The following is a 25,916-nucleotide window of genomic DNA, read 5'->3' as shown; positions in this document are numbered from 1 at the left end:
TTATAATGTATTTACCTAAGTGCTCAATACAGTGCCCAGTACACAATAAGCACTCAATAAATAAGATTTATTATTGATCAAGTTGAGTCTCATTCTCATTATCATTGGAAAGAAATCAGCTGGTTTGAGGAGCCACAGATTCCATTTGATTTTGGGTTTGTCTCTAAATACCTCTGGGAGCACGGGAGCTTCCGTCTCTGGGAAAATGAAAGAGGAATCATCACAGCGGCAAAATGAAGTCACCCAAATGAAGTCTGAGGGTAGGGCATCGGTCAACATGGTGAAAGTTGACCCCTCAAGGATTCCATTAGATTGGCTTAGAAAGAAATGTGGCCTAGTGGATAAACCCTGGGCCCGGAATTCACAGGGCCTCGGTTCTAATCCTGGCTCCACCACTTCTCTGCTGTTTGATCTTGAACAAGTCACTTCACTTCTCTGAGCCCCATTTCCCTTATCTGCAAAATGGGGATTCAAACCCTGTTCTCCTTCCTATGTAGACTGTGGGCTTCATGTGGGACCTGATGATCTTCTATCTACCCTAGAGACTAGTAGAGTGCTTAGCATGTAATAAGTGCTTAGCAACTAGATCTCGCAACCTCCTGTCTCTCCCCACTTCAGTCTATACTTCACTCTGCTGGCCAGATTATCTTTCTACAGAAATGCTCTGGGCATTTTCCCTGCCCATATCAAGCTTAAAACCTAGAGGGGGAGATAGGCATTAATATAAATAAATAAATGAAGAATATGGACATAAGTTTTGTGGAGCAGAGGATGGGCTGAATATGAAGCATTCAAAATGTACAGATATAACTGCATAGGTGACACAGAAGAGAGAGGGATTAATTAGGGAAGGCCCCTTGGGGATAGGTAACCTCAATAAGGCTTTGAAATTGAATGGCATTCTGGAGAGACCCAGAAACACAACAAGGATGCAAAAAGAGTAAGGGCTAGTTGACTCTCTCTCCAAGGCTAGGATAATTTTCCAGAATTCATGAAGTGGACAATTTTGCTTGTATATCATCAGATTATTATGACTCTCTTCCTCTGAAGAATGTCATCATTATTATCACACCCCACCTAAGCATTCCTGTGAGATAGCTAGAGGCAGACGAATTTTATCCTCGAAACCATTTTATAGCCTATTAATAATTTAAAACAATTGAATATAGCTGCCAGATATCTCCCTCGCTGCTCTGTCCCCCAGAATTTCAGTCGCTGAACATATGGCTAAGGAATATATTTATATACATAAAACGATATGTCTATATAGCTATACATCAATATACATCTATATCTGTCTATCTATCTATCTATCTATCTATCTATCTATCTATCTATCGTCACCACCCACCCACTCACCAACTTGGTCATACCCTCGACCTCATCATCTCCTGCCGCTGCACTGTGTCCACCCTCACCAACTCTGAAATCCCTCTCTCTGATCATAATCTTCTCACCTGTCTCCTCACTCACACTCCTTTCCCCTGTAAATCCATATTACTCCCTCACAGAGATCTCCTCTCTCTGGACCCCAGCCATCTTTCGGAGCGCCTCACACCCCACCTCGCTGCCCTCTCCTCTCTACCCAGTCTTGATGATCAGATTACTGCTCTCAACTCTACCCTTTCCACTCAGCTAGACTCACTCGCTCCCCTTTCCCTTCGCCGCTCTCGTACCACTAACCCACAGCCCTGGATCACTGCCACTGTCTGCCTCCTTCGCTCTTATGCTCGAGCTGCCGAACGCTGCCGGCGAAAGTCTAAACACCATGCCAACCTCGTTCACTTCAAGTTTATCCTTTCCTGCCTTAACTCAGCCCTCTCTTCTGCCAGACAAAACTATTTCTCCTCCCTTATTGACACCCATGCCCATCACCCCCACCAGCTCTTCCGTACACTCAACTCCCTTCTCAGGCCCCCGGTTCCTCCCCCTCCTCCTTCCCTCACCCCCAACGATCTGGCCTCCTTCTTCATTAACAAAATCAAATCCGTCAGGTCCAACCTCCCCAAAGTCTCTTCCCCCCTTTCTCCATCCCCCCGGCTCTCAACACTCTCTGCTACTCTCCCATCCTTCCCAGCAGTGTCCTCAGAGGAGCTCTCCTCCCTCCTCTCAAGTGCTACTCCGGCCACCTGTGCTTCTGACCCCATTCCCTCTCATCTCATGAAATCTCTCGCTCCATCCCTTCTCCCCTCCTCAACTTCCATCTTCAACCGCTCACTCTCCACTGGTTCCTTCCCCTCTGCCTTCAAACATGCCCATGTCTCTCCCATCCTAAAAAAACCCTCTCTTGACCCCACCTCACCTTCTAGTTATCGTCCCATATCCCTCCTACCATTCCTTTCCAAACTCCTTGAACGAGTTTTCCACACTCACTGCCTAGAATTCCTCAACAACAACTCTCTCCTCGACCACCTCCAGTCTGGCTTCCGTCCCCTACATTCCACGGAAACTACCCTCTCAAAGGTCACCAATGACCTCCTGCTTGCCAAAACCAACGGCTCCCTCTCTGTCCTAATCCTCCTCGACCTCTCAGCTGCCTTTGACACTGTGGACCACCCCCTTCTTCTCAACACGCTATCTGACCTTGGCTTCACAGACTCCGTCCTCTCCTGGTTCTCCTCTTACCTCTCCGGTCGTTCTTTCTCAATCTCTTTTGCAGGCTCCTCCTCCCCCTCCCATTCTCTCACTGTGGGGGTTCCCCAAGGTTCAGTGCTTGGTCCCCTTCTGTTCTCGATCTACACGCACTCCCTTGGTGACCTCATTTGCTCCCACGGCTTCAACTATCATCTCTACGCTGATGACACCCAGATCTACATCTCTGCCCCTGCTCTCTCCCCCTCTCTCCAGGCTCGCATCTCCTCCTGCCTTCAGGACATCTCCATTTGGATGTCTGCCCGCCACCTAAAGCTCAACATGTCTAAGACTGAACTCCTTGTCTTCCCTCCCAAACCTTGCCCTCTCCCTGACTTTCGCATCTCTGTTGACAGCACTACCATCCTTCCCGTCTCACAAGCTGGCAACCTTGGTGTCATCCTCGACTCCACTCTCTCATTCACCCCTCACATCCAAGCCGTGACCAAAACCTGCCGGTCTCAGCTCCACAACATTGCCAAGATCCACCCTTTCCTCTGCATCCCAACTGCTACCCTGCTCATTCAAGCTCTCATCCTATCCCGTCTGGACTACTGCATCAGCCTTCTCTCTGATCTCCCATCCTCATGTCTCTCTCCACTTCAATCCATACTTCATGCTGCTGCCCGGATTATCTTTGTCCAGAAACGCTCTGGGCATATCACTCCCCTCCTCAAAAATCTCCAGGGGCTACCAATCAATCTGCGCATCAGGCAGAAACTCCTCACCCTGGGCTTCAAGGCTGTCCATCACCTCGCCCCCTCCTACCTCACCTCCCTTCTCTCCTTCTATAGCCCAGTCCGCACCCTCTGCTCCTCCACCACTGATCTCCTCACCGTACCTCGCTCTCGCCTGTCCCGCCATCGACCCCCGTCCCACGTCATCCCCCGGGCCTGGAATGCCCTCCCTCTGCCCAACCGCCAAGCTAGCTCTCTTCCTCCCTTCAAGGCCCTTCTGAGAGCTCACCTCCTCCAGGAGGCCTTCCCAGACTGAGCCCCTTCCTTCCTCTCCCCCCGTCCCCCTCTCCATCCCCCCCATCTTACCTCCTTCCCTTCCCCACAGCACCTGTATATATGTATATATGTTTGTACATATTTTTTACTCTATTTATTTATTTATTTATTTATTTTATTTGTACATATCTATTCTATCTATTTTATTTTGTTAGTATGTTTGGTTTTGTCCCCCTTTTAGACTGTGAGCCCACTGTTGGGTAGGGACTGTCTCTATGTGTTGCCAATTTGTACTTCCCAAGCGCTTAGTACAGTGCTGTGCACATAGTAAGCGCTCAATAAATACGATTGATGATGATGATATCGTCACTAAGTGCTTAAAAGTACATACAAATAACGAAACGTTTCTGTTTTTAATAATAGGAAGGTAATCTTATCCCATTTAAAAGAATTAAAAATTAACCAGATCTTGCTTTCTGACCCACAAGATAATGTCCTAGGAATCCAACAGAGTCCAAAGGTTTATGTCTCGGACCACACCCCAGAAAATGACAACAGCGAGTCGTAGGTATTTTGGAAGAAATACTTTCATCAGTTCTCAGGTTCATCCAGACTATGCTGCTTTTTATATAATTTTGAACAGGCACCAAAGAGGTATGTGAACCTCTCCTTTATGAATGGAACGCAGTTGTGCTCAAGAGAAGCATCTCCAAATTCTTCTCAGAAAATGGAAAGGGATGAAGCCTATTACTACTACCATTCAATCAATTAATCAATTGCATTTATCACATGCTCACTGTGCAGAGAACTGTACTAAGCACTTTGGAATGTACAGGATGAGAGAGACTTTGGAAATGTGATTCCTGCCCACATGGAGCTTACCATCTATTGTGTGCAGATCACTGTATTGAATGCTTGGGAGGGATCTCTCTTCCTCTCTGCAGTCTCACATTTCCTCCTGCGTTCAAGACATCTCTACTTGGATGTCCTCCTGTCACCTCAAGCTTATCATGTCCAAAATAGAGCTCCTTATCTTCCCACTCAAAACCTACCCTGCTCCTCACTTTCCCATCACAATATATGGCACCATCATCCTTCCTGTCTCATATGCACATCACCTTGGCGTTATCCTTGGCTCCTCTCTCTCATCCAACCACATATTCAATCCATCACTAAATCCTGTCAGCCCCACTTTCGCACCATCGCTAAAATATACCATTTCCTCTCCAACCAAACTGCCAGCATGTTTATACAATTATCCTATCCTGCCTGGATTACTGTATCATCTTCCTTTTTGACCTCTCAGCCTCCTGTCTCTCCACATTCCAGTCCCTGCTTCACTCGGCTGCCTGGATTATTTTTCTGTAAAAACGATCAGGACATGTTTCCCCACTCTTCAAGAAACTCCACTGGTTGCTCATCTACCTCTGCATTTAACAAAAACTCCTCACTATTGGGTTTAAATTACTCAATCACTTTGCCTCCTCCTCCCACATCTCACTACTTTCCTATTACAACCAAATCTGCACACTTCGTTCCTCTAATGCTAACGCTCGATCTTGATCTTGTGCCTCGATCTTGTCTACCTCATTACTGACTCCTCACCAATGTCCTGCCTCTGGCCTGTAACAACCTCTTTCCTCAAATCTGACAGACAATTATTCTCCTGCCTTCGTTGCTCCCCGTGGTTTCAGGGGCAACTCTCGGGTTCTTACCCTCTCCGGGTCTTCGGATGTCTCCGGACGTGGCCCGCGCGTTCATACCAGGAAGAGTCAGCCAGAGGTTCAAAGCTTGGTTGCCGTTTATTTGCTATCAGCGGTTACATGGTTGAAAGAGAGAGAGACCGAGAGAGAGAGAGAGAGAGAGGGAGAGAGGCGACAGAGTGGGCGCGCACGTGCACCCCCTTTGTCTTGTTCGTCTCTTATACCCCCCGTTGCCCGGGGGCAGGGTTTTCTCGGGGGATGGCGTATCGAGGCTTTGACCACCCTCCAGCCACTAGCCTAACAACAGCTCTGTCCAGTCACGAAGGGTTTGCTCTGGCTCGCCCCCAGCCACCCGTTGCCAACCATCGCTGGCTGCGGATACGGCCTTGAGGTTGCCTCCGAGCCTTGCAGGTGCAAGCTTGTTTTTCTTGCCCTGGTCTCTTTATCTCCTGTTGTTGAGTCTGTTTGGCCTTGAGACGTTGGGTACGGTTTGTGTGCACATACTGCTTGTCTCATCGCCTTCCCCCGCTCCCTACGTGCCTTGAAGGCATTATTAAGGGCTTACCTCCTCTAAAAGGCCTTCTCTGAATAAGCCCCCCTTTTCCCTATTCCCACTCCTTTCTGCATCGCCCTAACTTACTCCCTTTTATTATCCCTTCTCCTAACTCACAGCACCTATGTACACATCTGCAATTTATTTGTTTATATTAATGTATGTGTCCATCCACTCTAAACTGTAAATTCGTTGTGGGCAGGGATTGTGTCAGTTTATTGTCCTATTGTATTTCCCCATCAGTTAATACAGTGGTCTGCACACAGTAAGAACTTCAGAATGAAAATTGAATGAATGAACGAATGACAAAGGAGTCAGTAAAAAGACCCCTGCCTGCAACGAGCTTAGAGTCTATGTTGGGAAGACCCCACATGCTATGCTGTACCTATTCTAAAAAAAAACACTCCTTTGACCCCATGGTTTCCTCCAGTTACCACTCCATCTCCCTCTCGGCATGCCTCTCTAAACCCCTTGAGGATTGTCTCCCCTAATTGTCTGCCAGACCCCTTCAATCTGGCCTTTGCTTTCTACATTCCAGAGAAACCATCCTCTCTAAGGTCACAAATGATCTCCTTCTTGGGAAATCCAAGGGTATTTACTCCATCCTTATCCCCCTCAACATCTCAGATGCTTTGGCACTGTGCACTGCCTCCTTCTCCTGGAAACGTTATCTTACTTTCACTTCACGGACACTGTCCTATCTTGGTGCTCCTCCCATACTTCTAAACACTCATTCTCAGTCTCTTTAGTGGGTTCCTCCACTTCCTCTCACCACCTAACTGAGGGGGTCCCTCAAGGATCAGTTCTTGATTCCCTTCTTTCTCCTTTTACACCCACTCCCTTGTAGAATTCATTCACTCTCACAACTTCATCTCCCAACTCTAGGCAGATGATTTCCAAACCTCCCTCTCCAGCCCTGATTTATCTCCCTCTTTGCCTTCTCTCATTTCTGCTTGCCTTCAAGACGTCTCTCCTTAGATGTCCTGCTGTCACTTCAAACTTAACATGTCCAAAACATAACTCCTTATCTTCCCACCCTGACTCTGTCTTCCTCCTGATTTTCCCATCACTGTAGACATCACCACCATCCTCCAAAGCTTTCAAGCCCATGAACCTGGCATTATCCTTGCTTCATCTCTCTCATTCAACCCACATTTAATTCTTAATTGAATTCTCATTTAACCTGTCATCAAATCCTAACAGTTCAACTTTCATAATATAAAAAATATCAGCCTTTTCATCTCCATCCAAACTGCTCCCAGGCTGATTCAAATACTTACCTATTCCACCTTGATTACTGCATCAAGCACCTCATTACCTTAGAAAAGTGCTCCAGTGCTTAGAACACTTCTTGGCCATAGTAAGCGCTTAAAAATACCATTGTTATTATTATTGTTACTTTATAATTATTAATTTTTATCTCTCTGTGTCCTATGTCCCCCACTACAGTTCATACCTCACTCTGCTACCCATATCATTTCTCTACAAAACGGTTCAGTCTGCATTGCCCCACTCCTCAAAACCCTCCAGTGGTTTCTCGTCCCCCATCTCCTGTGCCCACCATATCAAAGATAAACTTCTCACCTTCAGCTTTAAAGCTCTCAGACAACTCGCTACCTCCTACCTCACCTGGCTGTTCTCTTCCTGCAAGCCAGCCAGCACACTCTGCTCTGCTAATGTCAACCTAATCACTGCATCTCGATTACTTCTATCTCTCTGATGACTTCCCTCCCAAGTCCTGTCTCTGCACTGGAATGCGTTACCTCTTCATACTAAATATACGATCACTTTCCCCACCTTCAAAGACTTACTGAAGTCACATCTCCTCCAAGAAGCCTTTTGGGCCTTTCCCTGGCTAAGCCTTCATTTGTTCTTCCCCCAGTCCCTTCTTTGTCTCCCTGATTTGCTCCTTTTATTCACCCTTCTATCAACCCCACAGCACTTATGTTCATATCTGTCACTTATTTATTTATATTAATATCTATCTCCCAATCTAGAATGCAAGCTCCTTGTGGGCTGGAAAAGTGTCTACAAACTCTGTTACATTGTTATATCATGCTTTCCCAAGCATTCAGTACAGTGCTCTGCACACAGTAAGCGCCCAGTAAATAGCAATGATTGATTGATTGATTGACTTGAGTCTTATTCACATTATTGAGTGAAAGTAATCCACTGGTTTGAGAGACCACAGATCCCATTTAATCCTGGGTTTCTCCCTAAATCCCTCTGGGAACGTAGGAACTTCCATCTCTAGGCAGTCAAAAGAGGAATCATCATCAATGGCAAAATGAAGTCACCCACCCTGGCATTTTTATGTCTGAGGGTAGGGCATCCGTCAACATACTGAAACGTGACCCTTCAAGAATTCCATTTGAGTGCTCCTAGACTAATGGAAAAAGTTCAAGCCTGGGAACCAGAGACCTGAGTTCCAATCCTGGGTCTTCCACTTCTCTGCCGTACGATCTTGGGCAAGTCACTTCATTTTTCTGGGCCTTCATTTTCTCATCTGCAAAATGGTGATTCAATCTCTGTTCCCCATCCTCTTTAGACTGTGAGCCTCGTATAGGCCCTGATGGTCTTCTATCTACCCCAGGGTCTAGTACAGTGCTTGGCATGTGTCAAATAAACAAAAAACCACAAAAACATATTGCAGCAACATAGCACAAGAGTTTTTTTATTGCAATATTTAATAAATATCTGTATGTGTGAGGACAGACATAGTCTGTTGCTGTAAAAGAGTGCTCAACCTCCCCTCTGTAAGGTGGAAGAGGTAGCTAGTGATAGTGTGTGATAGGCATAGTGTTCCTGCACCCCAACAACAGAACCGAATACAATTTAGTGTGGCTCCAATTTTAACTGAGGACAGGTTGTGGTTGAAATGGACAGCTGGGGAAAGGTGTGGCTGAAGCATGATTTAGGGAAACAAGATAGATTAAAGCAAAAGGGCGATTGAAAACAAAGTGGAGTAAGGCAGGTCAAGAGTCGGTTCCAAACTGATGAGGGGAAAAAGATCCTTTTGATAGCTGTGGCCCAGCGAAGGCAATCAGATGCTATAGGGAAGTTGTAGAATGCCTTCATCTTTGCAAACCACTTTCACATCGACCACCCAATTTTTGTCCTAAAAAGAGCTCTGCGAGATTACTGGGAGAGCCAGAAGGTGGGCACCTTCACTGACTTCCCTGTCTCCATTTTCTCCCCACTCCAGGCTGGTCTTCAGCCTGCAGCCCAGATCATTTTTCTACAGAAACGCCCAGGCTGTGTTTCCCCACTCAAGAACTACCAGTGGTTGCCCATCCCCCTCCACATCAAAGAGAAACTCCTCACCATCAGGTTTAAACCCCTTCATCAAATTGCTCCCTCCTCCTGCACCTGGCTGCTCTCCTATTCATTTATTCATTCAATTGTACTTATTGAGTGCTTAATATTTGCAGAGCACTGTTCTAGGCTCTTGGGAGAGTACAGTGTAACAGTAAACAGACAAATTCCCTGCTCAAAAAAAGCTTAACGTCTAAAGGAGGAGACAGAATATTAACGTGAATAAATAAATTACATATGTGTGCAAAAGTGCTGTGGAACTAGGAGGGAGTATGAATCAAGGGACACAACTCAGGGAAAAGCAGAAGGGAGTGGGAGAAGAGGAAAGGAGGGCTTAGTCAAGGAGGTCTTTTGGACATGATATACATTCAGTAAGGCTTTGAAAGGGAGGCAGTATTGATAAAATGGAGGTACAGTGAGCATGGTGGCATTAGAGGAGCAGAATGTGTCCCCTGAGGCATTTATGTGTATTGATCCCTCGGTGCTAGGTAAGTGATGTATACACAAGTACACATTCATTCAGTCATATTTATTGAGCGCTTACTGTATGCAGAGCACTGAACTAAGCGTTTATAAGTGATGTACATATGCACATATATGTACATACATATAAGTGATAAAGACACAAACCACCCATAGCTCTTCCTTGCCCTGTGATTTTGGTTCCTCTTTTCTACAGGTAGGCTGGGCAACTGTAGATTTTGTGGAAAGTGAGATATGTAATATCTAAATGAATGACCAAATTTCTCATTTGGAATTCCATTTGGAGAAAAGAATGGTTAGTATTTTAGAGCATTTGAGTGTATGTCTCTACATGAAGATCTTTTTGTTCTTATTGATAGCTACTTACACAAAATCTCAACTGGAATTGAAAGCATAATGATGTCAATCTGGGTTCCCTGAATAGTTACTTTATGTTGCATGATGGATAGGATAAGTGGAAAGTAATTGGAAGCCTGTTTTTACATGAGTAAAGTTCAGTGGAGATAGTTTGGGGAGCCTGATGTTTCAGGGCAAATTCACTGAAGTGAGAGATTCTAGCTATAAGGGACAAATTAATTGGATAATGGATCTATATTCTATTTTGCACTGTAGATGAAGACATGGCCAGGAAATTAGGAATATCTTGGGAGGATCTGACTTTGGGCACCAAGAGTACTGAGGAGAACCTCATGGATCAAATCAAAATTATCAATAAGAAACTGGCAAAATAACAATAATAATTGTGGTATGTTTTAAATGCTTACTTTGTGCCAAGCACCGTTTTAAGTGCTGGGATGGATACAAAGGAATTGGGTTGGACACAGTCCCTGTCCCACATGGGGGTCGCAGTCTCAATCCCCATTTTATACATGAGGTAACTGAGGCTCAGAGAAGTGAAGTGACTTGCCCAAGATCAAACAGCAGACAAGTGGCGGAGACATGCTGCTTCTCTATCAATTCAGTAGAATTGTTCCCATGTAGGGGTCAGAAATAACAATGAACCATACTGGCCTAATTATTAGAGAATAGGTCTGGTAGTCAGAAGGAACTTGATTCTAATCCCAGCTCCAACACCTGTCTGTCTACTGTGTGTCCTTGGGCAAGTCAATGAGAAGCAGCGTGGCTTAGTGGAAAGAGCATGGGCTTGGGAGTCAGAGATCATGGCTTCTAAACCCGGCTCTGTCACTTGTCAGCTGTGTAACTTTGGGCAAGTCACTTCACTTCTCTGTGCCCCAGTAACCTCATCTGTAAAATGGGGATTAAGACTGTGAGCCTCACGTGGGACAACCTGATTACCTTGTATCTACCCTAGTGCTTAGAGCAGTGCTTGGCACATAGTAAGTGCTTAACAAATGCCATTGTTATTGCTATTATTTAACTTCCTTGTGACTCAGTTACCTTGGAACCTTGTACATTATGCTTAAATTGTATCTACCCCAGTGCTTCATACAATGCTTGGTATATAGTAAGAACTTAACAAATAGTATAATTATTATTAAAGGCTTCTGCTCTCCCTCTCATCTTACTGGACACCAATCCGTCAGTCAACTAATTGTATTTACTGAGCACTTACTGTGTGGGGGGCACTGTACCAAGTATTGGTTAGAGTTGAAACACAAGAACGTAAGAGACACATTCCCTCCTAAGTCTTCTCTTGTAGAAATGAAGGATGTGTGAAAAGGCAAATATTTCTCCAGTATCTAAGGAGAACTTCCTAACCCTCAACCTTTAGAGTCCCAGTGGTAAGGGAGTCCAAGTATAACAATAACCAGACACATTTGCTGCACACAATTAGCTTACAATCTAGAGAGGTCAAACAGACATCAATACAGACAAATAAATGTCAGATATGGAAATAAGTGTTGTGGGGCTGGGATGGGGGAAACAACAAAAGGAGCCAGTCAGGGTTCTCAAGCACTTAGTGATTCATATTGTACTTTCCCAAACACTTAGTACGGTATTCTGCAGGTGGAAAGTGCTCAATAAATATGATTGATTGATTGAATATTTCAAAATCAATAGAAAATTGCCTGATCTCTTGCTGTTCATTAAAGTCACCCCATCTCATTATTTAGTGATTATCAGTGAGAACTATTCTTCCTGGACCTTCTCACAACAGATGGGAACTAGTTGATGGGAATACTAGGCTTGGAAGAATCACAAAAGCAGTAGCAGTAGGCAAGGAAAAGCTCAAACAGTGCGGCACTGGACTCCCTTACCCCTGGAGCACTGGAGGTTGAGAGTTAGGAAGGTCTCCTTAGCTACTGGAGAGATATTTGCCTTTTCACACATCCTTCATTCACTAAGCAGCATGGCTTAATGGAAAGAGCATGAGCTTTTGAGTCAGAGGATGTGGGTTAAAATCCCAGCTCTGCCACTTGCCTGCTGTGTGCCTCCATTACCTCATCTGTAAAATGGGGATTAAGACTGGGAGCTCCACATGGGACAACCTGATTACCTTGTATCTACCCGAATGCTTGTAACAGTGCTTGGCATAAAGTAAGTTCTTAACAAGTGTTATTATTATTATTATTATTATTATTATTATTATTATGTGATTAACTGTGCCTAGCTCACTCCTCTCTCACATCTGCTGTTCAAACCTTCCATTCTTCATCATACTTCTCCTCCTGCCAATCAACTAAACCGTGTATCTCCCTCTCAAAAATTCACCTTCTTTAGGAGAGTTTACCAACGAATTCAACATCTAACTGGGCATGTCACCTCACTTCTAATGAATTAACATGACTATTATTATCTATTCATCTAGTTACTTAATGGCTTTTGTTTTCTAAGTTTACATCAACGTTCTTTACTCTTTGGCTGAATGTAAATTTGACAATATGAGTCTGCTCATAAGCTTCTCAAGGTCAGGAAATGTCTTTAAGCCCTACTGCATTTTCCCAAAGTCTTTGTTCAGTGCCAGTAAATGCTGAAGATATCCTTATACTTCTGCTAGTGATAATGATAATGATGATAATATCAATTTAAAACTCTACTTCACTTAGCCAAAGTGGACATAGTCTTGGCCAGACACTTTCAAAATATGCTCCCAAAATACAAATATTGCTGGAATGTGAAGTTTCGTAACCTCATCGAATCTGAATAGTAACACATTAACATTAATATTCAAGCACAATCACACTAACTGCTTAATAAATTCTATTATCACTACAACTACTACTACAATAAAAATAGCAGAAAGGAATCATGGGAATGATCACAACCATTAATAAAAATCTCATCCTCGGCACATAGTTCAATCAAATACTCCAGACATTTGTTCACCCTTAAAATAAATCCTATTTTCAAATCTTGAAATAGGCAAGTTTCATACTAATAAGGGCACATATTATCAATCTGAAAATCCATACAGCCACATATAACCATATTAAAGGATGCTTTTCCAGGTAGTCAGGGAGAAACTTTGAGTACACACTGCCAATATTCCTCTCCTTTGGCCCCTTTTCAGAGCTAGGAGTGGATGGAATAGCCTCATGTAGGAGAGGAGAGGAAAAGGAATTGCTATGTCCCCACTCCTGAGCTGAATAATTATGTATGGGGCCTTTCAGCTCATGTGTAGCCCCCCAAAATGTGGGCCTAGTACCGCCTCCACCAAGAGACTATCACCTTAACCTTCCCCACTTATTTCTGTCCTTGATCTTTTCAGGTTCAGTGCTTTGGTGAAACCCCCTCCTCCCTCATCCATCTATTTCCCTCCCCTTTTTCCCTTTAGTGAAGTGGAACTAGGAGACATGGTTTGCTTGTTCCACATTCGGGACCAGCAGGTGGCCCCTTTCCCTGCTAACCTACCTCTCAGGTTCCTGAAGTCATACTTGGTCTCTCTTTACTATTTCTTTTCCCCATGTTTGAACAGTGTTATGCCCCACAGCCTTTCAGGATCCAGTCCCTGAGCCAAACACAACATTTGATGCTCAAAGTCTTCAAATTAATCTGATTCTAAAATGTTAGATGTGAAGAAACCAGAATTTCCACTCAGAGTTATCTTTGGGGCTACATTTATTTTTTCCATGAACTATAATAATAAATGGTTTTATTCTCTGCTAAGAAGTTCACCAACATTTTCAGGGCAATGGCGGTGGAATTACCTAGACTGATAAAAGCCAAATGCCGGAAGCAAAATGCATCAGAACTGAATTAAGAATCTATATTGGTAATCGTGATTATCCCAAGATTCCCTATTGCTGTAATAAGATAGATTATTAGGAACACCAGGAAGAGAGGAATCTGCCATTTTGGATGGTTTGAGATTCCTGAGAGAACAAACTCAGTCACATAGTTTCTCTCTGCCATATATTCTGTTCGCATCATCTGCTTGAGAAAGAAAACAGAGGTGTTTTAGTAAAGTGTCCTCTGAGCAGGGCAATAGTTGTTTTTTAATGATATTTATTAAGCACTTACTATGTACTATTTGACAGTTCTACCATCAAATAATTAACAATTGCATTGGAGTAAAGTAGTATTCCCCCAAGTGTTTACTGATATCTTGGTCAAGTGCTTATCATAAAATATTAAATGTTAATATTGTAAGAAATATCTGAATTTTCCCCCAGGGTGAATGTACATTATATGTATATTTTGTATTGTATTTATTTTACATATTAGAGAATGAGTATGGCCTTGTAGAAAGAATAGGGGCCTGGGAGTCAGAGGACCTGAATTCTAATCCCAGCTCTACCAATTGCCTGCTGTGTGAACTTGGGCAAGTGACTTAACTTCTCTGTGCCTTTGAAATTGAAATTCAATACCTGTTCTCCCTCCTACATAGACTGTAAGCCCCATTCGGGAAAGGGACTGTGTCCAACCTGATTAACTTGTATATACCTCAACACAGTATAATTATTGATACATACTAAGTACTAAACAAATACCATATTTTTATTGTATTTTATTATTGTTACTGTACAACTTGATTAATCACTTAATCAACCTTAAAATCCTTAAATGTGATATTTGTTAAATGCTGACTGTGTGTCAAGTGCAAGGGTTGATACCAGGTAATCAGGTTGGACACAGTCCCTGTCCCAAATGGGGGTCGCAGTCTTAATCTCCATTTTATATATGAGATTACTGAGGTGCAAAGCAGTTAAGTGAATTGCCCAAGGCATACAGCAGACATGTAGCAGAGCCAAGATTAGAACACATGTACTCCGATTCCCAGGCCTGTGCTTTTTCCATTAGAAAACACTGCTTCTCAATCCTTGTGTTGAAACCAGGGGTTTGGGAGGTTGGGGGTAATGAATTATCTTGTATCTACCCCAATGCTTAGAACGGTGCTCAGCACATAGTAAGTGCTTAACAAATACCATTATTATCAATACTTCATATTGTCTTCTTTTTCTAATTGACCTTAATATATGTTGTCTCTCCCAGTCTTTTCCTCTAATATTGTCATTAGACCCTCATATTTTCACCCCTTACTTCAGTCCTGATAGGGTAATCTTATCTTCCTTTTGAGCAGAGCACTGTTCTAATCACTTGAAAGAGTACAACAAAGTTAGAAGACCCAATCCTTGTGGCCTATGGAATTGCTTTTCTGCTTGTGGATTTTATTTTATCTATGAATCTCACTGGGGATTTTTTTGAGATGCTCCTAAAGTCATTTGGAAATCCTTGATTTTATTTGGGACTGAAATGATGTAAAGGCAAATCAAGATATCTAAGATCAGTGTCAGCTCTAGGGCAGGGAGGTAGCATGGCTTAATGGTAAGAGAACAGGGCTGGGAATCAGGAAACCTGGTTTCTAATCCCAACTCCACCGCTTACCGGATGTGTGACAATAGACTTAACTTCACTTACCTTCTCTGTGTCTCAGTTTTCTCATCTATAAAATGGGAATAAAATGCCTATTTTCCCTCCTCCTTTCATAAACTGTGAGCCCCATATGGAAAAGAGATTGTGTACGATCTGACTGTACTGTACCAACCCCAATGCTTAGCACAGTGCTAGAGCATAATTGCTTAAGAAAAATAATAAGTATTTTTCTTGAGTGACTGCTGTGTGCAGCGCACTGTACTAAGTGCTTGGGAGAGTTCAGTATAACAGAATTGATAGGCATGTCCCTTGTCCGCAAGCCTAAGTTATGTATGGGTTGAGAAAAGGTGGACAGAGGTCAGCATGAGGGCTATGGTTGGTAGATAATAATAACAATAATAATAATAATAATAATAATAATAATAATAATAACATTTTTCATAAGTGATAAGTGCTTACAATGTTCAATAATTGTTCTAATCACTGGGGTAGATACAAGATAATCAGGTTGGACACAGTCCCTGTCATACATGGGGCTCACAGTCTAAATCCTCATTTTACAGATGAGGTAACTGAGGCATAGAGAAGTTAAGTGACTTGCCCAAGGCCATACGCAGACAAGTGGTGGAGCCAGGTATAGAACCCACATCCTCTGACTTCCAGGCCCATTCTCTTTCCAGTAGGGCATGACAATAAAAAGGAACCCTGTTCTTGGGGCTCAACTATTCCTAGCAAGCTTTTTGGGGCAGCCACTGTTGCCCCCTGTCTTGATGCTACCTATTTCTTTAGTGAGGCATGTGGTCACTAACTTCACTCCCCACCATCCCTCAAAGGATCTCTAAAGGGAAACTCTTGTCTGTACCCCAGTGAGGAAATTGATTGCCAAAGAGGCTGACCAGCATGATGCCTACACCAAACATCTGTGCTCACCCCACATATTAGCACTAATGTTAACTAAATGGGCTGCCCTTTGCATGTGCTTTACATTCACTCATCTAAGGATCTAATTTATCTTGAGACTTGAGTTAGTCCACCATATTTCTAGAGGCTTACAATGTGCAGAGCATTGCACTAAGCACTTAGGATAGTACAACTTAATGATAAACCATCACATCCCCCTACCCTCAGTGAGCCTAGAATCTAGAGGGGGAGATGGACATTAATATAATAATAATAATAATAATAATAATAATAATAATAATAATAATAATGGCATTTGTTAAGTGCTTACTATGTGCAAAGCACTGTTCTAAGCGCTGGGGAGGTCACAAGGAGATCAGGTTGTCCCACTGGGGGCTCACAGTCTTAATCCCCATTTTACAGATGAGATAACTGAGGCACAGAGAAGTTAGGTGACTTGCCCAAAGTCACACAGCTGACAATTGGCGGAACCGGGATTTGAACCCATGACCTCTGACTCCAAAGCCCATGCTCTTTCCACGCTGCTTCCCTTATTAATATAAGGGAATTAATAATAATGATGCCATTTGTTAAGTGCATAGTGCAGTGCTCTGCACACAGTAAGAGCTCAGTAAATACAGTTGAATGAATGTGCCAAGCACTGTTCTAAGCACTGGTAGGTACAAGGTAATCAGGTTATCCCACGTGGGCCTTACAGTCTTAATCCCTATTTTACAGATGAGGTAACTAAGGCACAGAGAAGTTGTGACTTGCCCGAAGTCACACAGCTGATAAGTGGCAAACCCGAGGTTAGAACCCACAACCTCTGACTCCCAAGCCTGTGCTCTTCCACTGAACCACACTGCTTCTCAATTACAGAATTACAGATATGTACATAAGTGCTGTGGGGCTAGGAATTGGGATGAATAAAGGGAATAAGGGTGATGCAGGAGGGAGTGGGAGAAGAGAAAAGGAGGGTTTAGTCAGGGAAGGCCTCTTGGAGGAGATGTGCCTTCAATAAGGCTTTGAAGTGGGGGAGAATCATTGTCGGACATGAGAAGGGAGATGAATCTATTCTTATTGGTGAATTCTCATCTAAGAACTCACAAAACCATGTTCATTCTGTTATGAACTCTGCATTTATTCGATACCAAGGTCAGTAGAGTCTTGATTATCTGATGAGTTGACATTTTTCAAGAAGAAATGTCTGTTTATTCTGAGGACCACCTATTAGGCATATAAAGTAACTGCCTTAATCAAAGTAGAAAGGAAATGCTGTCTTATTAATAAATTTAAATGGCATGCAAAATTATAAAAAAATATTCCGTGCCTGTTTTTACATTTTTATGTTTGCTTCCCCCAGTAGGATGTAAGCTTTTTTGTGGGCAGGAAACATGTCACTTTGATAGTCTGCATTTCCCAAGCACTTAATACAGTGAACCACACCAAATGGGTGCTCTGTGAATGCTACCACTGATACCTGTTGACCACAGGCCCCTAATTTTTTCCACATCATATACCAGAGTGGGGATAGCTATTCATTAATTTTTTCTATACTTGTTGTATGTTAACCATAACCTGCTAAAGAACAAGGTGAAATAAAAAGGTGTGGAACCTCAAACTGTTTAAGATCCAAGAAGGATTATTCAATCATTCAGTCGTATTTATTGAGTACTTACTGCGTGCAAAGCACTGTACTATGGACTTGGGAGAGTTCAATACAACAACCAACAGACACATTCCCTGTCCACAATGAGTTCACAGTCTGGAGACTTTTAAGGTGAAAAAAGATATCTAAATTGAAGGTGCTCTAAAGAAATGCCTTTTACCTCTCCTTCCTGAATGAATGTGAGCTAAAACGTGAAGGATAATACTTAGACTGCTCTCTTTGCTCTAGCTACAGATACCCAGCCTGGGAATCATGACTGAGGGAAATCATTCCTAACTGAGTTCATTCTCATCGGGCTCACAAACCTTCCAGAGCTGCAGATCCCTCTCTTTGTCTTGTTTCTGCTTATCTATTGTACCACAGTCGTGGGGATCCTGGGCCTCATCTTCCTGACTAGGACTGATTCTCGACTTCAAACTCCTATGTACTTTTTCCTTGGCCACTTGGCTTTGGTTGATGTTGGCCATTCCACAATTGTGGGCCCGCAAGTGCTGGTCAATTTGCTGGAGGAGAGAAAATCCATTTCTTTCTACATCTGTGCCATGCAATTCTGCTGTTTCATTACTTTTATCATTACCAAACTTTCCCTCCTGTCTGCAATGGCCTACAACCGCTATACGGCCATCTGCAATCCTCTGCTCTACAAGCTCATCGTCTCAGAGAAAGTTTGCACTCTGTTAGTTGCCATTCCCTACATCTACAGCTTGGCTATTGCCCTATTTATGGTAGTCTTCACGTTTCGATTGCCCTTCTGTGGCGATAACATCATCGATCATTTCTACTGTGATAGTCTACCCATACTGGCGTTGTCCTGCTCTGACACACATGTCGTAGAATATTTCATTTGGGGGGATTCTACTTTCAATTGGATTTTCTCCCTTCTCGTTGTCCTGGTCTCCTACATCTTCATCATGTCTACCACCCTTAAGATCCGTTCTGCCCAAGGCAGATGCAGTCTTCTCTACCTGTGGTTCCCACCTAGTGAGGGTGACTGTGCTCTATGGGACTCTGATTTTTATGTACTTGTGGCCACCAGCTAGTCATTCATTTGAAACAGATAAAATGACCTCCGTGTTTACATCCAGGTGATTTCTATGCTGAATGCCCTGATCTATAGTCTGAGGAACTGGGAGGTGAAGGAGGCCCTGGAACGAACTTTCACTGCTTGTTCGCTACATTTCAAACTCCTGAAATCCTGAAATCTGTTCAATAAAAAATAATAATACCAAAATCCTGTTAAAAACATCTCTGGACTGTTTCCTTTTAATATAAAGATCAGATAATGAAGCTAGGAAATTAGAAAAGTCCATGCTCAACAATTTGCACCACATCAAAAGGAATTTTCACTCATTTCCAAATGTTCCAGTCAGTTAGGTATTTCACATGAAAATAGAACTTTGTTATCTCATCCTGGGCCAGAAAAGGGCACTAGTCAAGTAAGGAGCAGAATATTCAAATCTTCTCTCAATCTCTGCCTTCTGCCCAGACATATTCCTCTCAGTTTGAGGTAAAATGGAGTGACAGAAGCCTGCCCAATTTCCTACCACTGTTTGGAAAAGGTAGGGATAAGCATAGCTTGGTGGAAAGAGCACAGGAATGTGAGTTAGAAGACCTAGGCTCTAGTCCCAGCTCCACTTCTTACCTGCTATTTGCCCTTGGGCAAGTCACTTTACTTCTTTATGCCTCAGTTTCATCATCTGTAAAATAGGGATGAAATTGGGATTAAATACTTGTTTTCCTTTCCCCTTAGGCTGTGAGCCCCAGGTGGGAAGGGACTGTGTCCAATCTTATTTTTCTGTATCTACCCTAGGGCTTGACTCATAATAAATTCTTAATAAATTCCACAACTATCAGTAACCCCACTGCAGTTTCCTTGGGAAAAGTCATCTTGCTCCTGTGACTTATGAATTGATGGATATCTCTTACTCTACAGGCAGGGCAGTCTGGAACACCTCTGGAAGGCAACATCCTTACTGCATTGGTTCCAACTTCTGGGACAATTGCACTATGTTGTCCGGCCTTAAATTAATCAATTTGTATGTCCACGCAGGGTGCGAGGGCAGACCAGCATGAGAAGCAGTACGGCCTAGTGGAAAGAGGACAGACATGGAATCAGAAGGCCCTGAGTTTTAATCCTGGTTCTGCCACTTGTTTGTTGTGTGACTTTGAGCAAGTAATTTCACTTCTCTGGGCTTCAGGTACCTCATCTGTAAAATGGGGATAAATTCTACTCCTTACTGCTTAGACTATGAGCCCTCTGTGGGCCCTGATTATCTTGTATCTACTCCATCACTTATTACAGTGTTTAGCATATAGTAAATGCTTAGCAAGCACCATGATGATGATGATGGTGATGATGATGATGATGATGACTGGACCAGAAATTCAGGGCTGCCAAAAAAGTTTCTGGTCAAATTCAGCACAGGTGAAGTGACCTGAAATTTTTCCAGTGGTGGGAAAAAAACAGAAACAGACAAAAATGTTAACATTGAAAAATTTTAAGCCAAATCATAATGGAGTATGTGAATATAATATAGGAACTGGTCAAGGCATTAGAATTTTCCTAGGAAGTTTTAGGGTCAAAATTTTCACTTATGAATTTTAATAAAAGTCAGCTGTTTGTCAACCAGGAACACTGAAACAAGAAGAGTTTGTGATATTTGATATAACTACTTAACATTCACTAATCCCAAGCAATACGCTTTGAAAGACACCAAATTAAATGTTGGAAATTAAATTCAATTTCTATAAGATGAAATTCCAGTGAAATTCAATTGAATTACTTTTCAGAATCAAAGCAAGAGACCAAGATTGGATCGTAATGACAATTCATTATAAAACTGAGCGCCATGAATTTGCTTATATCCCCTACATGAAAGAGATGGGAGAGAATTTTCATAGAGATGCTGTTACTAAAAATGACTTTAAAATATTGAGTATTGAAAATAACAACTTTCAAATAATAAGCAATTCAGAAAGGATTTTCAGATGAGAAATAATTCTCTTGAAATCGTAGTTACAAAATTTTGAGCAGTAGAAAATTCTTACTAAATGAAAACTGCCTTTCTTAGAGTGGGAGTCCCACATGGGGCAGGAACTGTATCTGAAGTGATTATACATATCTGAGAAGAGTGGTCAACGCACAGTAAGGGTGTAACAGACAGTATTATTGCCATCATAATCAACTCTTTCAATTGCATAAGGGGCTGTGGAGTGTGTGTGTGTGTGTGTGTGTGTGTGTGTGTGTGTGTGTGCATACGTGTGTTTGTGTAGGGGCAGATGGGGCAGCTAAAGAAGCTGCAGGATAGTGGATAAAGTACAGACCTAGGAATCAGAAGGACCTGGGTTCTAATCCTGTCTCTGCCTCTGGTCTGCTGTGTGACTTTGGTCAGGTCACTTCATTCATTCATTCATTCATTCATTTATTCAATCGTATTTATTGAGCGATTACTGTGTGCAGAGCACTGTACTAAGCGCTTGGGAAGTACAAGTTGGCAACGTATAGAGATGGTCCCTACCCAGCAGCGAGCTCACAGTCTAGAAGGGGGAGACAGACAACAAAACAAAACATATTAACAAAATAAAATAAATAGAATAAATATGTACAAGTAAAATAAATAAATAAATAGAGTAATAAATACGTACAAACATATATACATATATACATATATACAGATGCTGTGGGGAGGGGAAAGAGGTAACGTGGGGGGGATGGGGAGGGGAAGGAGGGGGAGAGGAAGGAGGGGGCTCACTTTTCTGTCCCTCAGTTACCTTATCTGTTAACTGGGAATTAAGACTGTGAGCCCCATATGGGATAGGGACTGCATGCAAACTGATTATCTTGTATCTACCCTAGTGCTTAGAACAGTGCTTGTCACATAGTAAGAGCTTAACAAATACCATAATTATTATTATTATTTTTACCCAGTCTACCTTCCACAGATGTAGAGTATTACATATGGCTTCAGAACCTTGCAAAACTCCAAGCATGCAACTTAAAGAAGTGGTCCACTTGGGTTGAGGCAGGAGTAGGAAGGCGTGCCCTGCTGCAGCAATCTTTCATCAACTTCTTTGGTTTTATTTTTTCCCACATGTGGATGACATTTCCTTTTGGAAGCTGTTTTAAGTGCTTTCAGGATAGGCATCATGTCTACTTAGTCTATGGTACTCCCCCAAATGCTTAGTACAGTGCCCTATGCACATTAAACACTCGTTAAATACTACTGATTGACTTTTACCACATAACCAATCAGTGGTATTTATTGAGCATTAACTATTTGCAGAGCACTATTTTAAGAGCTTGGGAGAGTACAAGATAAATTAGCAGACTTGTTCCCTGCCCATAATGAGTTTACAGTACAGAGAGGGGCCTACAATTCCTTAATTCACACTTTCAAATGTCTCTGTGACTCTTGGCCCACTGGGGTATGCTACTGAAAATCTTTATTAAGTTATGCTCAATGTTTACTTTACATATTCTCTGATGAGTCATTCAGGAACAATATTCCAAGGGGAATATATTTCAATATATAGTTTAATCCCATGTAATCTGTATTTTTTACCAGGTGTATTTGGCAGAAGAAGAAACTGGATCATTCATTTTACCACAATGTAACCTGTGCTTTGAAGTAATGGTTTAAAACCCACTGCTTTCCTAAAGGAAATTCCCTTTAAATTATCCAGATAAGAGGGGAAGAGTCAAAGAGGTATGAGGAAGGACTTCTGCTAGAGACTGATGATCTTGGGGATTCCATAACTTCCAGTACTGAGGTATACTGGGCTCTACTGAATGGTGTGATTTCCTGGTAATTAATAATCATAATGAGATCATTGGGGTGGCACAATATCTAGCTTCTTCCTTAAATAGTTAAGCTGAAAAGGAGGGTTATGTGTAAACAGGAATCATTTCATCAACTGCAACAGAGAAAGTAACTAGCTTGAATCAATCAATCAATCAATGGCATTTATGGACTGTGACTGTGAGCCCACTGTTGGGTAGGGACCGTCTCTATATTTTGCCAACTTGTACTTCCCAAGTGCTTAGTGCAGTGCTCTGCACACAGTAAGTGCTCAATAAATGCAATTGATTGACTTATGGAGTGCACAGAGCACTGTACTAAGCAGTGGAAGAGTAAAATAAAACAGAGTTGGCAGACACATTCCTTGCCCACATCGAGCTTACTCTAGAAATTTATAGTCATGCTAGCAAAATTTGGCAGTGATTACAAAAATGACCTGTTCATTAAAAAATTTTTGGTCAACGTGCCAGCCAGAATTCCTGCATTCTTGGGAGCATTCCTGTTGTGGGATTTCAGTCTTCGTATACCGGATTGAAAGAGTAAGGATTTATAAGGATCTCAACCTTTCCTTTGCATAAGGATAAGCCAAAACCCTAGCAAAAGGGGCCATCCAGGAGAGAAGCTTAAGCAATCCTCTTCAGATGTTGCTTGTGGGAAAGGGCATGACCATAGTGGATAAAGCATTGACTTGAGAATCAGAACTGAATTGAATTCAATTCAATCATATTTATTGAGTGCTTACTGTGTGCAGAGCACTGTACCAGAACACTACACTTTCTCTGTTGCAGTTGATGAAACAACTCTTGTTTATACAGAAGGACCTGAGTGCTAATTCCTTCTCTGCCACCTGTATGCTGCGTGACTTTGGGCAAGTCATTTAAGTTCTCTTTGCCTCAGTTACCTCATCTGTAAAATGGGGATTAAGACTGTGAGTCCCATGTGAGACACAGACTATGTCCAACCTGATTAGCTTGTATCTACCCCAATGCTTAGAACAGTGCTTGAAACATAGTGTTTACCAAATACTATTGTTATTATTATTGTTAATAAGCCAGGGAAATCTTACTTGCTTCTCAAATTGTAATAATAATAATAATAATAATTATTATTATTATTATAATAGCATTTATTAAGCACATACTATGTGCAAAGCACTGTTCTAAGCGCTGGGGAGGTTACAAGGTGATCAGGTTGTCCCATGGGGGGGTTCACAGTCTTAATCCCCATTTTACAGATGAGGTAACTGAGGCACAGAGAAGTTAAGTGACTTGCCCAAAGTCACACAGCTGACAATTGGCAGAGCTGGGATTTGAACCCATGAACTCTGACTCCAAAGCCCGTGCTCTTTCCACTGAGCCACACTTCTTCTCCACAATAATGTTGGTATTTGTTAAGTGCTTACTTTGTGCCAAGCATTGTTCTAAGTGCTGGACATTGCAGTAATATTTACTGAGTGCCCACTGGATGCAATGCCCTGTACTAAGCGCCTAGGAAATGAAAAACAGAAAAGTGACTCTCTACTCAACTGTTTACACTCCAATGGAAGAGATACAGAAGAATATTTACAAATAGGTTAATTGAAGCAAGGAATTAAATTACGATGACAATTTCCTGTCCACAGAGCTACAAATCCAGTAGCTACAAATTCAATCCTCTTTTATTGATGATGGTTTTTAAAAGGTGGTTTCTATCTAGTATTTTGCTGAACTTCAAAAGCATCCTCATCCCTGCTCACCTCCCGTACTGACTTCCCAAACATTTCTTATGAAAAGCTTACTTGAAAGCTGAAGGGAAAAAGACCCAACATGAAAAACAATGTTGAGCCTGATTACCCTCTGTGCCTAAGGGGAAAATGGGGTGCCTTGAGACTGCAAAAGGAGATTCCTATGGATGTGAATAAAAGGCAATAATGCATTTTTCTACCTTATCCAGCTTGGGGAGTGAACCCAACAATTCCTAGATCCCTCACAGGGAGTGTCAGGGGAGAAACAGTGTATATTACTGACAATTCAATGTCGGGCCCATTTTCCAGCGAGCTGGCTCCTTGAGATTTAAGAGCCATCTTGGAAGGAAGTGGAGAGGCAGACTAGGCAAGCCATTTTGCCCAGGGATGATTCTTCGATTGCAGCAGGCACACCCCTGCTTCGAATGGAGATTAGAGGAGGGGTCTGTAGCAGGCACATACCTGCGTCAAATGGAGTCTAGAGGAGGAGGTGAGGGGTGTGAGTGACTTTCCACTCGGGGCTTATTGGAGGGACCTCAAGAACTGCAGCCAAATGGCTGTAGTGCAGTGACTTGGCAGCCTCAAGAACTCTTCAGTAATAAGCCTTTCCTCTTCACAGTTCCTCTACTGAAATTTGTTTCTACTTCTGCCTAGGGTAAATGGTTTCTTTTGTGTCTGCAAAATGAAGCCTTGAAATAATTTCCCTGGAGAAGGAGTTCATTGCATGGTAAAGTTGCCTGAGTTTCTGAAGGATATTTGGGAACTAATGAATTCCCTATCCTTATCAAGGCTGCACCAACCATCGGACACAAACTACTCCGTGCCACCTGTAAATGAGAACAAAACATTAACCTGTTCAAGTACTGTTTCAACGAGCTCACTCTCACCCTTTGAAGATTACCAATGAACTGAAGATAATCAACATCCCTAGTTTTCTTGTTAGGAAGGTCTGTTACTTAAGATTCTTTATTCTGTCCTTGTCAAGTCCCTAAACAGTACACCACACCAAATGATCACTCAATAAATAATTATAATAATAATGATGGCATTTGGTAAACGCTTACTATGTGTGAAGCACTGTTCTAAGCGCTGTGGGGATACAAGGTGATCAGGTTGTCCCACATGGGGCTCACAGTCCCCAGCTAATCCTCGTCTAATGTGGTGGCTAATCCCGGCTCCACCACGTGTCTCCTGTGTGACTTTGGGCAAGTCACTTAACTTCTCTGTGCCTCAGTTACCTCATCTGTAAAATGGGAATTAAATCCTCCTTCCAGTGTGATACTTGGAGCCTCATGTGGGACAGGAGCTGTGTCCAAACCAACAACCTTGTATCTAGTTTAGTGCTTAGTGCAGTGTCTGCAACATAGTGAGAGCTTAACAAAATATCATAAACAATAAAGACTAAGGTAACT

The 25,916-nt window shown here is 42.5% G+C and overlaps 1 pseudogene; it reads left to right on the top strand.

Annotated features, from left to right (window-relative positions):
• Nucleotides 1-19,181, top strand: part of LOC119921347 — a 33,627-nt pseudogene extending 14,446 nt beyond the window's left edge.
• The last annotated feature ends 6,735 nt before the right edge of the window (nt 19,182-25,916 follow it).

Source organism: Tachyglossus aculeatus, assembly GCF_015852505.1.
Source record: "Tachyglossus aculeatus isolate mTacAcu1 chromosome 12 unlocalized genomic scaffold, mTacAcu1.pri SUPER_6_unloc_2, whole genome shotgun sequence".
Lineage (NCBI taxonomy): Eukaryota > Metazoa > Chordata > Mammalia > Monotremata > Tachyglossidae > Tachyglossus > Tachyglossus aculeatus.
The sequence above is the reverse complement of the archived record's forward strand: the minus strand, read 5'-3'. Positions and strand labels throughout refer to the sequence as shown.